The following is a 17339-nucleotide window of genomic DNA, read 5'->3' on the forward strand; positions in this document are numbered from 1 at the left end:
CTCCTGGGGAAGAACCCAGCCCCACCAGGTGGGCTGTCAGTCTGACAGGGCCTCCTTGGCAGAGCTCAGGGGAGCCCACTGGGTGAGTTGAACAGCTTGCTCTGGGGACATTGCATCGACCTTCATTTGATCTAGGCCTGGCAGCCTGGTTAGTGAGGACTTAAGTCTTGGCTCAGGAAATCTTTCTCAACTGAACCGATTTTCACCAGGGTTCCAGGCCTATAGTGAGAAGTCTGTGCTGTTGCAAATTTAACTGCTATCACTTCGGGTGATATATTTTGGTAACTCTAAAAGCACGTGGACACATAAACATGGAGGATTGTAATGATAGATATTGAGGAAGTAAAAATGGGACCATGCCTTGTAACTACTGAAAAGGCCAGACCCAAGAGAGAGGGAGAGAGAGAAAGAGAGAGAGTTTCTCACCAATGAACTGTCTTCTGAAGGGCCAATTTGATTCAAATAGAAATTGCCTCAAAAAACTGAAAGCAGACCATATCTTGTTCTAGTTTAGATGACACGGTCCCTTGCACTGTATCTTAATAGGATTGATAATAGCATTTCCTACAGAGGGGGCTTCTTGCTTCTATTTGAGTAGAAATAGATCTATTCCCTTAGATGTGTCTCTTCACCAACCATTATTTATTTCTTTATATGAAGTTTTATAATGTCCCAAGGTTGGCTGGTTTGTGTATTGATTTCCCTAATGAGAACACATTACATTTTTGGCAGTCAAGTCTGAAAATGGTTATTAGCTCTTTTTTTGCAGTAGTTGGGGAATGCGGTCTGCATGATCCCATGACCTAGTTGGAGGAGGACACCTGAAAAGGTTCAGAGTAGAATGGGGAAGACATTTGTAGAAGACAAACTTGACAGTCTTTTTAGGACATGACTACATTCTCTTTTAGAAGTCACTCATGAGTAACAATTTAGTGTCCTCATAGTACTATCATTTTCTTGTCAGTAGTGAGTGTTGGTGTGTGTGTGTGTGTGTGTGTGTGTGTGTGTATTAGACTGGGGGGGGCGGATAGGTAACTCCATTGGTGCATCTTGAATGCTAGGGTGCCTTATTTAGCACAGCTAACATGATGCAGGTATTTTTAAATATTTAAATCTAGATACTTTGAAATTGCAGAATTTTGTCATAACCCATTCCTTTTTTTAATTTTTTAAATTTTTATTTATTTATGATAGTCACACACACACACACACAGAGAGAGAGAGAGAGAGAGAGAGAGAGGCAGAGACATAGGCAGAGGGAGAAGCAGGCTCCATGCACCGGGAGCCCGACGTGGGATTCGATCCCGGGTCACCAGGATCGCGCCCTGGGCCAAAGGCAGGCGCTAAACTGCTGCGCCACCCAGGGTTCCCTGTCATAACCCATTCCTAAATTCCATCAGCCTGCAAATTTTTGTAGGACAGGAACACGGAAGGGAGAGAAGCTATTGGTTAAACCATAGTTTTGGCATTTAACGTTAATAGGAAATGCAGTGTTTGTCAGTATTCCATATATCATTTCTTATTGCTTACAATAAGATGAAGTTGGTAGTTCCAAAAATGGAACTGGGACTCAGTAAGGTTGTTGACCTGACCCAGGAATGCTAAAATGTACTGTTTGTCTTTCAGATGCTTCCCTTCCCCCTGCATCTTACAGGTACCCCATCTCCTGTGATTTTTTTTCAGTTAAAAAAAAAAGTGTAGAGATTGAATTTTCATGTTCATATTGACTTTTGCAATCTTCTAGTTTTTTTTTTTCCTGTGAAATTCACTGCACAATATATAGAACATATTGTAGGTTGACAGGAAAAACTTTCAAAGGAGATTTAAAAAACAACTAAAGTATAATTCATTAATAATTTCATTCTGTTTCTGGATGTGTTTTCTTCCCATTGTCAGCCAGTGTGGGAGGAAAGGGAAGAATAATGCTGGAGCTGAGGGTGTGTGTGGGTATGTGCCATCCAGAAGTATTTTATAGAAGAAAAAAGTGTTTATTTTTATAATAAAAGTAAAATTCGACACTCTGAATAACAGGTGACCATTAATTCTGTTGTAGTGAAAAATTATATTCCAGTGCTTTTAAACTTGTTAATTATTAGAGACATATGTTAATCAAAGGCATACATATGCATACACACACACACACACAAAGTGGTTTTGTGTGCTACCAGTCTTTTTTTTTTTTTTTTTTTTTTATTCATGAGAGGCACAGAGAGAAGCAGAGATATAGGGAGAGGGAAAAGCAGACTCCCCGAGGGGAACCCGATATGGGACTTGATCCCAGGACCTCAGGATCACAACCTGAGCCAAAGGCAGATGCTCAACCACTGAGCCACCCAGGCATCCCTGTGTTACCAGTCTTAAATCTAAAATGTCATTGGTAATACTGTTGCTGTTGCCAGTGGAAAAAATTTGCATCAAATTAAGGTAAATCTACTCATCTCTTTTCTGCCCTGGAATAGCATTATCCTTCCCAAACTTAAAAATGTTAAACAAGTCAAAAGTTCCCCTCATCTGCTGAAGAGTGAATTCAAGTTAAAATTTCAAATGATAATATCTACACCTCCAAAGTAGGTGCACTGCAGTTTTCTCTTTTCAGAACTCTCCATATCCCTTCCAGGATTGTCTTTTCTGGGGTCCTGCTCTCTCTCTGTCCACACCACCCTGTATCTGGGGCTTGATTGAGTACAGCCTGCTCTGGGAAGCTGTTTGCCTCTCTTCTAGCCCCTACATAACTCTTCCTGCTCTCGACTTCTGATTATGCGTAGAATCATTACACATTCTAGCATTTAACACTTATTTTTTTAAAATAATTTTTATCTATTGGCTCATGGCTTTGCTACTGTGTATTTTATTATTTCTTATCACAACTACTTTACTGTTAGACACCTTGCAAATGTTCTTAATTGCTTGATTATTTCTGTTTTCTGGCTGTTAGTAAACCCATGTTACACACTAGAGCTGCTCTTCTCAAAATGGGGACCTCAGGCCAGCACATCAGCATCACCAGAGAACTAACAAGTTGGACCCCAACCAGACCAATAAAATCAGAATCCACCTTTTAACAAACTGGTGACTCATAAGCGTGTTAAAGCTTTAAAAGCATTTGTTGAGGAAGGTCTTTCTCCCTCAGAGGGGTAGAGACCCCAGAAAAAACCTTCAACTCTCCCTTTGCCACTGTTGTATTGGAGTCCATTCGGTACCTGGCTGTATTGGAGTGAAACTGCCTGCTCTTACTGTAAGGAGGTTGGAAATTAATCTTTACACAGAAACTGCAACCTTTAAAAGTGACTAGAGGGCCCTGGTTAAGTATCCAAATTGTATTTATCTTCTGATTCAAGACAACTCTAGATGCAAGTCATTAAAATCCCTTTAACTGGCTTCTTTTAAAATTCTCATACTGAGAAGCAAAAAGTATGGTTTCCTTTTCCTTAGTTACCTTTTTTTTTTTTTAATTCTTTTTGCACTTGAAGTGCTTACACCCACTCAGCTTGCTATTTTGAACTCTGGGAAAGAAAATTTGTGGGCATCCTGCAGTCTTTCAGGAAACAAGGCTCAGATTAAATATATGCCACATTTTCTATGTGTTTCTTCAGGAAATTGGAGAAAGCACATCACTCGTGCTTTCACTCAACTTGACACATAGTGTGACGTTCAAAGTGTGGATGGAAACTAGCTTCTGTCCTTATTTGCCTACCTTCGCACAGATATTCCTGGTGTTTCCCTTTCCATTTCTTCTATTGGTCCTTGCTTCCCTTTCACTATAGGGTCTAAAATTCTTCAGGTACTCATACATTTTATAAAATATAACATTCCTTGAGAGTCCCTAGGTTTGGTACATCAAGGAAGAAAACACATGGACTCAATTAAATGTGCAACAATATGTGCAATACTCTCAGTCAAGCTTACTTTTTTTCTTTAAAGATATATTTATCTGAGGGGGGGGGCACAGGAGCCAGGGAAGGGGGCAGGCAGAAGGAGAGGGAGGAGCAGGGAGCCCTACTTGGGGCTCAATCCCAGGACCCTGAGATCCTGATTGGAGCCAGAACCAAAAGGAAGACGGTTAACCAACTTAGCCAACCAGGTGCCCCAGTCAAGTTTACATAATAGATTATTATAATTTTAAGTTATTTGCATTTCTTTGTTGGTTTTGCCCTATCTTTGAGTCTAGTTTACAGATAGCAGGATTAAGAGACATTGGTTGGGGCGGAAAGTGAGGAAGATACTAGGTCATCTCAGTCATTCTGCTATGTTTTAAATGAATTTGGGGCTGTGTCTTGTAAAAATACTAAGAAAATAAGGTGGTTGCATTTGGTGGTGGTTGTATCATTTATATACAGTTGAATTTCATCTTTGTTGAGGCAATTAAGAGGTTTTATTTAAGCTAGAACTTACACTTTTCTATGTAACCACTGTTTGCTTACATGTAAAGGATATTATTCAGGGGGTCTTGTGAGGAAGAAACACAATTCAGTTGCTGAACTTGAGAAATTAAGTATTTTCAAGCAAGTGAAATGGAAATGTGGGAAGACACAGAACAAAGAATCTTAGAATGCAAATGTTTATTGAATGTAAAAATGTAGTAAACGTAGAGATGCATGATAATGCACTATTTTTTTTACATGGCAAAACAAAATATTGAAGGGATGCTTATATCTGATTCAACATAATTGTATTTAAACTCTTAATGGGATTTTTTTGGGTATGACTAAATATGGAAGGCAAATATTACACTTAATTAGATAGTATAATCTGGGAAAAATGGGTGAGAATTTTGCAAGTATATATGTGCACAAAAAGAAATATCAAGAAGTGTTTGAAAAGAAAAAGAGAACAAAGTATAGAATCTAGCCCTACTGTAATTCAAACACCATAAACATAGTAATTAAAACTACCCAACACATGAACAGCAAGTTTTTATCATAATACCAGTCAAATATATTTACTCAATCTGAACAAAGTTTTCATTTTAAATATGTAGATCAGTATAACAAATCCCATTATTATAATATAGCAAGCTTAGTAAATGGTACTTGGATAACTTGGAATTTGTCTAATTCATGCCAGCGATATTAAATGATTAAAGATCTAAATATAAATAAATGTACAGAACACCTTGTAGAGAACTTAATATATACATCATATTAAAGTGCCATTTAAATTTGAAAGAAAGGGACGCCTGGTTGGCTCAATGGTTGGGCATCTGCCTTCAGCTCAGGGTGTGATCCCAGGTCTGGGGATTGAGTCCCACATTGGGCTCCCTGTGGGGAGCCTGCTTCTCCCTCTATCTATATCTCTGCTTCTCTATGTCTCTCATGAATAAATAAATAAAATCTTTAAAATAAATAAATACATATATACATACATACATACATACAAAAGAAAGAAACAGGACCAAAATGTAGCCGAATTGCATGAATAGAGATAATTTTTACATTAAAATGAAAGACAATGAAATTATTTTTGAGTGGTAGAGTAATTATGATCACCATTGATATAAAAAGGCAACCCAGGAGTTCCATTTTACATTAAATAAACCACCAAAAGAATTTAGTCACATAAAAATGTGAGGAAGTTTTATGAAAGTGGAATGCTCAGATATTGTTGGCAGCTTTATAGGTGATTTCAATCTCTTGACATCAATATGGCTATAAATGTGAAGTCCATAAAAACACTCATACTCTTCAATGTCATAACCCCTTTTTTGTTACTGTTTTAAGGAAGCATAGTATCTCTTGTTAAAAATAAATGAGAGCATCTTACATGTTCCCACATACAGGAATGGTTGAGGAAATGACTAAGTATGCTAACTATGGACTATTATATGGCTAGTAAAAATGAGAACTAAATGAATTACATGGAAATATGGGATGTGTTTATGAAATATTAAATGAAAAAATCAGAAGGCATTGTTATATGTGTGTTATGAGAGCATCTGTGTGAAAATATGCCTACATAAGCAAATAACACATTTGTAAAAAATGTAAATAATTATGTTTGGGTGATGGGATTAAGAGATTTTTTGTGTTTTAGTGTTTTTTGTTGTTGTTTTTGTTGTTGTTGTTAAATAATGTCTTCAATGTTGTTATGTACTTCTAAGAAAGACAATACAAATGACCAAGTAGGGTTGTTACTAACTCTGGCTATTTGGGCACTGCTTTCCAAATGTTATTTTGGAACCCTGCCAAAATATGCCAAGTTGTTTTGGGTCTCTAATAGTCATAAATTATTCTGTTACCTTATTCTCCTTGGCCAGGTTTTTACTAGGTTTACAAAAAAGCAAGTTACTTGTAACCATAGTGAAGGAGGGTGGTGTGGAGCTTGTGGTATTTGCCCATCTATTCCCACTCACTTTGCACTCATCCTGCCACATTTCTCTCCCATCCTATACCGAGAAGCATCTTTAGCATCGTTGGAAAAGAAAAATGATGGAATAGTAGTCAGGAAATTTGCCTTCTAGTTGCATGACCTTGGGCAAATGTCTGTGACCTTCTGAGTCTTAGTCTCATCATCAATAGAAGGATGGTGTTTGATGACGAGGACCCAGACTAAGGATTAGTCCAGGGGTATAAAGACACCAGAGTTCATAAGCTTACTCTAGGGTGCCAAGTGCTACTCTAATGTACTCCTAAAATGGCAAGTTTACTGTGTCACTGTTGCAAAGGCGGAACAGCTAAAGTACTCCCAGGGAGTGGTCTGGTCAGCTCGGAGAACATGGTTCCTGTATACTACATGGAGAAAACCATTCAGCTGGAGAAAGTCACTTGGTTTCAGCATTGTGGCTACATCTCATTTATTATACATAAATATAGACCAGTTAGTGAGAAGCATGATCAAATATTAGCTAATGATAAATTAGTACATTGTTTGGACTACGTAACTGACTGAAATACAAAGTTTCAGATGTATTTAGATTTTCTGATGAAGCCAAAATACCACTGACAGGTGTTTTGTTTTGTTTTTTCCTTTTTCCTAATGTGTAGAGGCAGGCAATAAAAAGAAATTAAATGTAAGCAGGTTGAGATTTAACTGCCTTCATCAGTTTATAAAATTATTTTAGGCATTGCACTACTCTATAATATAAGAAATCGTAAGGAACCTAGTATCATATCTTAGGTGTCAATGTTAATTTCCTTAGAAATGAACATTTCTAAAGAATGTTGTATTGTGGTTTGTACACATGAGGCTCACCTGTTATGCAGGCAACAGATATGTATCTTCTCTGCTGATCCGGAGCAGTCATTTGACTGAATCATCCATACAGATGACTAATATATTTTGTACTTACTGCTTTTGAGATTTAATGTGAGGTGCTCATACCACCACTGAGAAATTCCTAAGTAACTTGAAATGCCTGGCCACTCAGATAAGCATAGTTAGACTGAAATGAAAACATATTGCTGTATTATAGATGAAAGACCTTTTGAGATACTGGCTTAATGACTGGCCCCACGCATGTATTTAATAAGTCCTTTTATGAGGCAAGAACTACATATTTTAAGAAAGCAGTACTCTGAGAAATAAGCACAGGAAGAGGGATGGTAGATCTAAATGTTTATACAGGTCAATTTCACGTTACATATTGACGAATCAGTGAGAAAAGGATTCTTGAGAATCTTCAAGTTGTTCTGCATCATGAGGGGAAGTGGAAATTAGTCTTTACACAGAAACTGCGACCTTTAAAAGTGACCAGAGGGCCCTGGTTAAGTATTTCCAAGGCTTTTCCTTGGAAAGTGACTAATAGAAGGATAAGTTGTTAAACCGAGCAATAGCGCAAAACCACCACAGCAGTAGTTCAGACACAATATTATAAAGCTTGCTCCCAAACATTATTTGAAAGAGCCTTTGAAACTTTCATAAAAGGCCTAGAAAAGTACAAAAATATTTTCACAGTTCTAGATATTCAAGTGTGAAAAATGTGTGTTGTACCAAATTGCAACACCTTCTTTAGGTGCTTATATTTGTTGATCCAAAATAATTTCAAATAACCAAACCATTTCACTTTTGTTTTGCCACATTTATGGCAAGAGCCCTACAATAATAATTACGACAATTTGTGAATGAAGAAGTCTTTTGAGACCATATCCACGTGAGTTTTTTAGATAACTATTTCTTGAATAGCAGTTAGAATCTAGAATCTAGGCATTAGATTGTCTTGGAAGTGAAAATGTATTTCCCATGACTACTGTGGATTTCTACTTAGTGTGTATTGTATAATTATTGCTATTTGTCTTCTCCATTGTTAGGAGCGTTTTTGTTTTGTTCTGGTTTAGTTTAGTATTTTTTTAAAGCATCTCCTTTTTAATAGTGGATAGCAAATCTATTTCAACCTTTTTTAAATACTGAGATTAGCTAAAATAATTTTACTAATATGTATGGTGGGACTAGAAAGGAGTGGCAGTATGTGGCTAATTCTAAATTGCATGATTAAAAAAAATCATGTGTTTATGGCTTTGGGATAGGTTTTTGAATTTGCACTTGAATATAGTTGGGTTTGATGGTCTGGGACTTTAAAACATACTAAATCTACCCTGGGGATACTTGATTCAGGAGTAGCTGGACATCATCCAACCTTCTATCTTACTCTTCTGCTCAGCCCTCCAGCATCCCATTTATTTTAGGCTCTCATCAGTTGGGCTATAGCTTGCTTTCTCTCAAACTTTCTCTTAGAGCTGCAATAGTAACTTAATATTCAGGCTTCAGAAAAGGTGTGTCTTCTGGTAAAGTGAATGGAATTAACTGATATTTATAAACCTAATTAAGCTGTTTATAGGTCTTTAGTAGAATAAAGGCTTTCTGTGGGAGACCAGGTTTAACATTCTGAGAATGATTTTGAAATTCATACCAGTGAATTCTCTCCAAACGATTGATGAGGTATTAATTTATATTTCTCAACAGAGATTATATGTAACTAGACCTTAACTGCTTTGAGAACTGCAACCTACACATTTGTATTTCATTGGTAAATTAATAAGAATCAGTGAACCGAATTCTAAAGCAATCAGTTGCCTCTTTTTCTCACATCTAATTTTACATATCCTAATTGATATTATATAGTCATTGCTTCTATGTATCAATCAATACTGACAATAAAATTTTCTGCTCTCATGTTAATTGTGTTATTTTATTGTTTTCTCTATGCTTGAGCATTCATTTTACCCCAAACTGGAAAAATTTACTTAAGTTGGCAGATGCTTAGTTTTTTATACTTTTAAGAAGCACAGTAACTTACGAGATGATTTAATAATAATCTTGATTTGATTTCTGTGTTATTAATGTACTGATCCTATAATGCTGCTCTGGTTTAAACACTATTTGTTTTTGTTTTTGTTTTCCTTTCCTCATTAGGTGGAGTCTTTGAATTTTTAAAAAGACAACATAATGAGATCCACTTGAAAAATTAAGTGAATTGATTTGATTGGAACACTCTTTTACCAATTCATTAACATTCAGCTGCTGGGTAAGTTGAGTCAAGTGCTTTTTATATGGCTTGATTTCAAAATTATTGGAAAGACATTTTAAGCAAAATATTAAGCTGTTTGTGAAATGTTGGCTGTAATGATTTGAGGCCTATACTGCCTACAAAAGATGTTTGGGATGCTATCTAAATGAACATGTTTGTAAGTTTTCATAATTTTTTGGAAATGTACCAATTAGAAAGATGAGAAAATGTTGTCACTTGTAGTTTGGAACCAGATACTTTTATTTATTATTTTAATTATTATTTGCTAATTGAACACTTGAGGTAATGTAAGAATATCAGATTTTACTGTTAGTGAGATATTTATGTGTTATTGTACTGTATTGTATCAGATTCAAATCTAAAATCTAATTAACATTTTGAGTAAATTAGTATCTCTCCTTATTTAAACCATTCTCATTTTACAGAAGGCTTGGTTTCTGTGATAAGAATAGAAACCTTAAAATCTTGCTCAATTCAACTTCCTCGTTGCACTCTGTGTGGAAAGCTCTCGAGGTAGAGAACTCCTAACCAAGAAGAGTTTGGGCTTTTAGCAAATTACTGGTGCTGCCAAGACAAAATTTAGTGGGAACAGGACTTTGGCTACTGCTAAAATGTCAGTTTAGTAAAGCCTGCTCTGTCAAACAGATTTTTGGCATCAGAATTCTAAATGATACTGATTTTAAGGTTTGGTAATTTTTTTTAATCCAGGCAAACTCATGCTTTAATTAACCCTTTACACAGTAACAGAAAATTTGGAAAAATATTTGTATTTCTAGTCCAGGTCACAAGACTTGAATTTCTGAAATTCTAAATGATATGCACAATTCTAAATTGTACAGGTTGTCATTCAATTTTCCTCTGAATGAACTGAAGCTATTTAAAAACCTGATGGCTGATAATGAATAAGAGAACAAATGAATAATCATTTGGGGAGCAGACTTTGAAACCAAACTAATAGTGTCTGTTTCACCTATGGGCATCTTAAGACATGATGAAGTCAGGTGGTTTTTCAGGGATCTGGTTGCATAATTCATATGATTCCAACAACTGCTTTAGGTTTGTCTGAAATAATCTCCCTTGAGACAACTGCCCTGGAACTTGATTTGTTAGTGTGGCTTTTGAGTATTCAGGGAGTGTAGAAATATTAAGCATGGAAACCCCAGGATATCTTTTCATTTTGTGTATAAGGCTCATGACCCAAAGATACATTTGTGACCAGTAATTTACATTGTTGTGGGCATATGGTGCCATTCAGAAAAAAACAAAAAAAATTTTTTCGTAATTAAAGAGCTATAAAGCAGTTAGATGAAAAACTGCTTCCTGAAGGAAGAGAAACATTAAAAAAAAAGTTTTAAAAGCAAAACCTTAATTCTTCAATAGCTGTAATAGATGCTAGAAAATTAAAATTAATGCTGCACACCAGTGCTGCACTTATTTCTCTATGTCCTCACAAGATTGGCTTTTACAATTATTCGCAAAGTACCCCACAGTGTTACAGTTAAATTTTGGTTGGTGGGACCTCACTTAAGGCATGTTTAGGAAGACTATACAGATTATGTTCTGTGAGTACTGCTAGGGAATGAACATGGCCTGGCCATTGAGTACAGCTGGACTTCTCGCCTATCACATCGTGAGCTCTGGGAGCCTTTGCTTAAAAGTCAGCTCACTGGGGTCACTGTGTTTTAATATAATAATATTTTTTTAGTCAAATAAATTCATAAGATTAGCTGAGGATTAAACTCCTGGCTGTTAGTAGGGGCTCAATAACTAATGGTATTTCTAATGATGGTTAGTAATGGTGATGGTAGTTGTATCATTATTTAAACATAACAATACTTAACATTTTACTAATCATGTGACTGATTCTTTAGCCTGTCATTGAGGACAGGTTAGGATGGGTAAGGAAACACTTCATAGGAAATTGGCATGGTGGACCTGACTTTGTGCATTAGCCCAAGTGAGGATATTTTTTTCAAATGATACATCTTAAAACTTTGCCCAATTTTCCACCCCAAATTAGGTGTAAATAGAAAACAGTTTCCAAGATAAGAAAGTAAAACCCTCACCATTAGAATTACCTTTCTCTTAGGATGCATTTTGTAAAATATAGTAAAAACAAGTGATTTTATCTTTTTATCAATAATATTGTTCCTCATTCATTGCCATTTTCTTTCATGTCGCCAATGCTTTTTTTTTTCTTTAATTTAAATTCAATTAGCCAACCTATAGTACATACTTAATTTCTGATATGGTGTTCAGTAATTCATCAGTTGTGTATAACACCCAGTGCTCATCACATTACATGCCCTCTTTAATGCCCATCACCAGGTTACCCCATCCCCCTACCCACCTTCCCTCCGTGACCTTAATTTGTTTGTTAAGAGTCTCTCATGGTTTGTCTCCTTCTCTAATGACTTCCCATTCACTTTTTCTTCCTTTCCCCTATGATCCTCTGTGCCGTTTCTTATATTCCACGTATGAGTGAAACCATGTGACAAGTGTCTTTCTCTGCTTGACTTATTTCACTCAGCATAATACCCTCCAGTTCCATCCACATCAATGCAAATGATAAGTATCCATCCTTTCTGATGGCTGAGTAATATTCCAGTGTGTGTGTGTGTGTGTGTGTGTGTACCACATCTTTATCCATTCATCTGTTGATGGACATCTCAGCTCTTTCCACAGTTTGACTATTGTGGACATTGCTGCTTTGAACATTGGGGTGCAAGTGCCCCTTTGGGTTGCTATAGTTGTATCTTTGGGATAAACACCTAGTAGTGCAATTGAAGGTCTATTTTTAACTTCTTGAGGAACCTCTGTACTGTTTTACATAGTGAGTGTACCAGCTTGCATTCTCATCAACAGTGTAAGAGGGTTCCCCCTCACCAACATTTGTTATTTCCTGTCTTCTTAACTTGAGCCATTCTGACTGGTGTAATATGGTATCTCATTGTGGTTTTGATTTGTATTTCCCTGATGCCAAGTGCTGTGGAGCATTTTTTCATGTGTCTATTGGCCATTTGTATTTATTCCTTGGAAAAATATCTGTTCATGTCTTCTGCCCATGTCTTGACTGGATTATTTGGGTGTTTTTGGGATCTTGAGTTTGATAAGTTCTTTGTAGATCTTGGATACTAGCCCTTTATCTGACATGTTGTTTGCAACTATCTTCCTGTTGCCTTTTGGACGAAACAACTTCTTGCTAGATAGGATTCCAAAGGCAAGGGGAACAAAAGCAAAAATGAACTATTGGGATTTCATCAAGATAAAAACTTCTGATTTTGATTCATCTTGAAATTATTCATTTTAAGGTAATATTAGCTGGACTATGGCCTTTTAATAATGTGCTCAGATTTATATTTTTTCATTGTATCAGATGTAATTATTTAAGAATTAAGTAAGTGGTGGGCACCTGGGTAGCTCAATCGGTTAAGCATCTGCCTTTGGGTAAGGCCATGATTTCAGGGTTCTGGGGTCAAGTCCCACGTGGAGTCCTACATCGGGCTCTGTGCTCAGTGGGGAGTCTGCTTCCCCTTCCCTCTTCCTCTGCTCTTCCCCCTGCTTGTGCTTTCTCTCAAATAAATAAATGAAATATTTAAAGAAAAGAATTACATAAGTGACATTTTTTCTTTAGGCTGAGGAGAGGTAAGAAGGAAGGTAAAAATTCTTAACATGTTCTGTGAGTTGGGCTCTGTGCTACAGGTGCTTAATCTTTTTAAAGTAAGAATTAAGAATCCCATATTCACTTGAGGAAATTGGGTTTCAGAGCAGTTAATTATTCAGCTGAGAATTATATTGTCATTATAGATAATAATTTCTGGATCCGGAAGTCATTGAAATCAAATTTAATTTATAAATAATAAAATAAAATAATTAAATGAATTAAATAAATAATTTAAATATATATGTCATTACTTGCACAAATATGGAAAATAAAAGTGAGGACAGCTTTAATGCATTCTATGTGGATGCATTTTAGTAGACCTTATAAAGACTTGATAAAGTTGCAAATTAGATTTACTCTGTGCTTTCTACAGCTTTGATGTAATTTTTCCAGCTACCACTTCGAATTCAGAGTAGATCTTATGAGGTTCAATGTGTTGTGGCCTTCAAAATGTTTCCTTTTATGTGGGATCATTTTTTTATAGCTTTTCAGATACATACAGCTCTTCTGTTTGGGTCCTAAGTGTTTTTAGGTAACTGAAGAATGTGTCAGTATTTATGAATGAACATTACCACAATGATAGGAAGCCTAGACCCAGTCTCTACTTACCAGTACTGCTGTTTCTTTTGCCATTACAGTCTGTGTGAATGGAGCCCATTACTGTTAGCTTCTTGGGTCACATGGTTTCATTTTTCCAATATTATCTCTTTCACTCTTAAAACACATGTGATACTTCCTGCTTTGTCTTTCAAGCATTTTGCTTGGCTGTACCTTCATACATTCCTGCATTCAATAGTTGAATTCTTCATTTATATGTCATTCAGTCAACAAGCATTAATTAAAACAGCAGTATGAACAAAGCACATTTTGTTTCATGAGAGTATTTTGTCATCTGAAAACCAACTGAGGGTTGCTTTTATATCATTTCATAGTATTCCCTTCTGCCTACCCTCTTGCCTCTTGAATTTAGCTTGCAGTGAAGGGTGGTTGTCAGGGGGGTAAATCTCTCCTCTTTTATCCTCCACCCAAAACCTACACAATAGGACTTAGTAATTATAGTTCTTGTTTCTCTGATGACGTGAAATTACCATTTGTGTAATGCTATACAGTTTACAAATGGCTTCCATGTTACATTCTCTCACTTTAGACAATAAATGTTATGTACTTACTACTCACATCTTATTTTGTGTATGCGGAAACAGAGGCTCAAGGGGTTACAACTGAGTGATTTGCTCAAAGTCGCAGACTTCAGCTCTGGTTCCCAAAACTTTAGATAGCATGTCATTCGCTGCCAGGTCACCAGTCTAGTTGACTGTCAGTGTTCAAATATTGGAACTTTGTTGATGCAGTCACTATATTCTGTTCAGTATGAATCAAATAAGGAAATAGAAGCTATATGGAAATTTTGGAGAAGAATCAGGTCTCATAGGGAATCTTGGAGGCAGTGTACCTTTACCTTCCTTGATGATACTGTTAAGTTCACCCTGTCACTCTCCTGGTTTTGAGAATCTCACAGACTCCAGACAACCCCTATAAATGAAGAATGGATGTTTAGATAGTTTTCGTAGTAAATTGCTAAAGTGGATATTGGCCCAAATCACTCAGAGATCTTTATTTTTGAACCCGATATCACATTGACTTCTCATCCATGAATTGTCAAAAGACAAATTAACTTTGCATTTTCTACATCATCTATTTTTTGCATTATTGAATTTTGGTTAATTGCTCTTTACTGATATGAGAATCTGGTTAATTCTTTTATTTTAGTATTACTCATCTTCATGTTTTACCTCATTTCCCTCTGAGTTCCCATAACACTTTTTACTTCTCTCACATCACTTTTTGTATGTAGTTTTGTGCTTTATATTAAAGTAATTTATGTGAAGTTTTTCTCTCACATGCCACCCTGTAAGCTGCTTGAAGGCAAAGGCTGTCTTTATTTTGTGGATGTCCACTACAGCCTTGAAAATGGTGATTGAAAAAAATAGTAGATATTCAATAAATATTTGTTGAATTCAAAAAAATATTTGACTGTGAGTTTTCTTTTGAAATTCATTTTGGGGACTGCAAATTTATACCTGGGCACCGATTTAATTTTAATCATATTAATGAGATGAATCAGCAAGCCTGATACTTATTAAATATCCAGAGCAGAATCATAAGAACAAATTTATGTGTTTTTTTAATGATCTCTTTAAATGCGAAAAACATCTTCTCTAAGTAGAATAAAAACAATACTTTCCCTCACAAATAAAACAAAACAGAAGCCCCTCTATTCCCCTGACAAGGACATTTTATTGTCCTTGTCTTGACCATGGGAACAAAATACAATTGACCTTTGAAAAGATTTGATGAGATAAAATACAACATGGCCTCTAAGATAAAGGCTTCCTGGGAGATAGAGTGTAAATGTAATGTGAATGTGGGGCACAGCTGTCTGGGACAAAGGGTATACATTTAATTTGGTCTGTGGTGGTGGGAAGGCCTTGAACATTTTTAAGCAGAAGACAGATGTAGCGAGAGCTGCACATCAGGAAAATAAATCCAGCCAGGTTGTGCTGGATGGCGTTGGGTGGGGGGTAGAATTGAGAGTGGGGTGCGTAGGTGCAAGAGTCCCTGAAAGCACAGAAGCCACTTAAGAGACACTTAACATGAATTTGCACTAGAGCTGTCACCTCATGGTGTGCCTTTTACATCTCCTCCCACACTTACATCCCAGACGGAGGTACTTTAGAAAACTTTAGTGAACACTTGAGCCCAGATTCAGGGGATTCTTTCAGACTTAACTTCTCTAATCTCTTCCTCAGTTTCTGATTTCTCAGGTATGCATCATAGTATCCTTGTGACTATTTTCTGCTCCAATTGATTTCCTTAAGACTCTCCTGATACTTCCACAGGTCACTGTCTCTAGTCATTATCCCCAGATTCTGTATACCTGAGGATGCTGTGCCTAGGCCTATCCTTTGGAAATTTACCAGTTGGACCCAGAATACCTTCTGATCTGATTTTGTGTAGCTGGTTCTCAGACTAGTGTGGAGGGCCTAGACTGTAGGGGTAGCAGTAAGGATTGGCAGGACACAAGACACAGATAATACAAAGGATAGTGTGCAGGAAGCCAATGTAGGCCTTCCTGATTGGGTGTAGGAGGTTGTGTGTGTGTGTGTGTGTGTGTGTGTGTGTACATATGCCTTTGTATGTTTGCAATCGGAGAGTAGGGGAGCTGGAGGCAGGTGTCAGTGATGACACAAGGCTTTGAGCCTGGGAGTTTGAATGTTACTCTTACTAGGAAAAGAGAAGGGATGCCTGGGTGGCTCAGTGGTTGAGCCTCTGCCTTCAGCTCAGGGCGTGAACCCAGAATCCCGGGATCTAGTACCGCATTGGGCTCCATGCAGGGAGCCTACTTCTCCCTCTGCCTATGTCTCTGCCTCTCTCTGTGTGTCTCTCATGAGTAAATAAATAAAATCTTTAAAAAATTAGGAAAAGAGAAGTGAAGAGAGAGACTGCTTTCAGTAGTAGGGTGATGAACTTGTGTACTTGTTGATTGTGAGATAAAAATAGATTTAAAAAGCATATATCATATAGTACTTGACTTTTCCTTTTCCAGGAGGGTTGATAGTTGGAAACAGGAATTCACTGGAAGACTTGAGTCTTCCTCCTCTTTTTGCTATATCTTCTAGCTACTTAAATATTTCCCAAGAGCTTAGGGTAGTTTTAGGTTTTCTCAACCTTACCCCTGCCAACATCTCCCACAAATTCACCTCCTCAGGAACATGTGTACTTGTCAGAGTACTCACAGCAGCCAGAAGTGTGCCTTTCAGCATCCAAAAATAAAAACAGGGGGAAAATAGCTATCTTTTCCTTTTGAGGAGCATAATCATTGTCATCTCACGACTTGCTGAAATAGCACAGCAAAGGAACATTTTTTGGCAGGCTGGAAAATCTAGGGAATGCACAAACATATGCAGTTCTCTTTTGCTATGATGTGTTCAATTGAAGCAGTCCACTTCAGGAAAGCAACAGAATTTTTACTTGAGCATTAAAATTTTAAAAAAATGTATTCACTATTTGAATCTAGGGTCATTCTCTCAATTGGTAGTTTCTAACAACCAAATCCTTCAATTCTTAAATTTGATGGTGGCAGTGAGTTGGCGAGTTCCAGTGTAATCCACTCCCATTCCCATCCACTGAGAAGTTTTTGAATTTCAGAAGAGATAC

The 17339-nt window shown here is 36.8% G+C and overlaps 1 protein-coding gene across 9 annotated transcripts in view; it reads left to right on the top strand.

Moving 5' to 3' along the window:
* The window catches only part of HIVEP2 (HIVEP zinc finger 2), a 191988-nt gene that overhangs the window by 99238 nt on the left and 75411 nt on the right, over window positions 1-17339 (top strand). For all 9 annotated transcript variants that reach the window (XM_072719558.1, XM_072719567.1, XM_072719551.1 and 6 more), the window contains one exon: window positions 9346-9457. The gene's annotated coding sequence lies outside the window, so the exon portion shown is untranslated. The remainder of the gene's footprint in view (window positions 1-9345; window positions 9458-17339) is intronic.

This window comes from Vulpes vulpes, chromosome 1 (genome assembly GCF_048418805.1).
Source record: "Vulpes vulpes isolate BD-2025 chromosome 1, VulVul3, whole genome shotgun sequence".
Lineage (NCBI taxonomy): Eukaryota > Metazoa > Chordata > Mammalia > Carnivora > Canidae > Vulpes > Vulpes vulpes.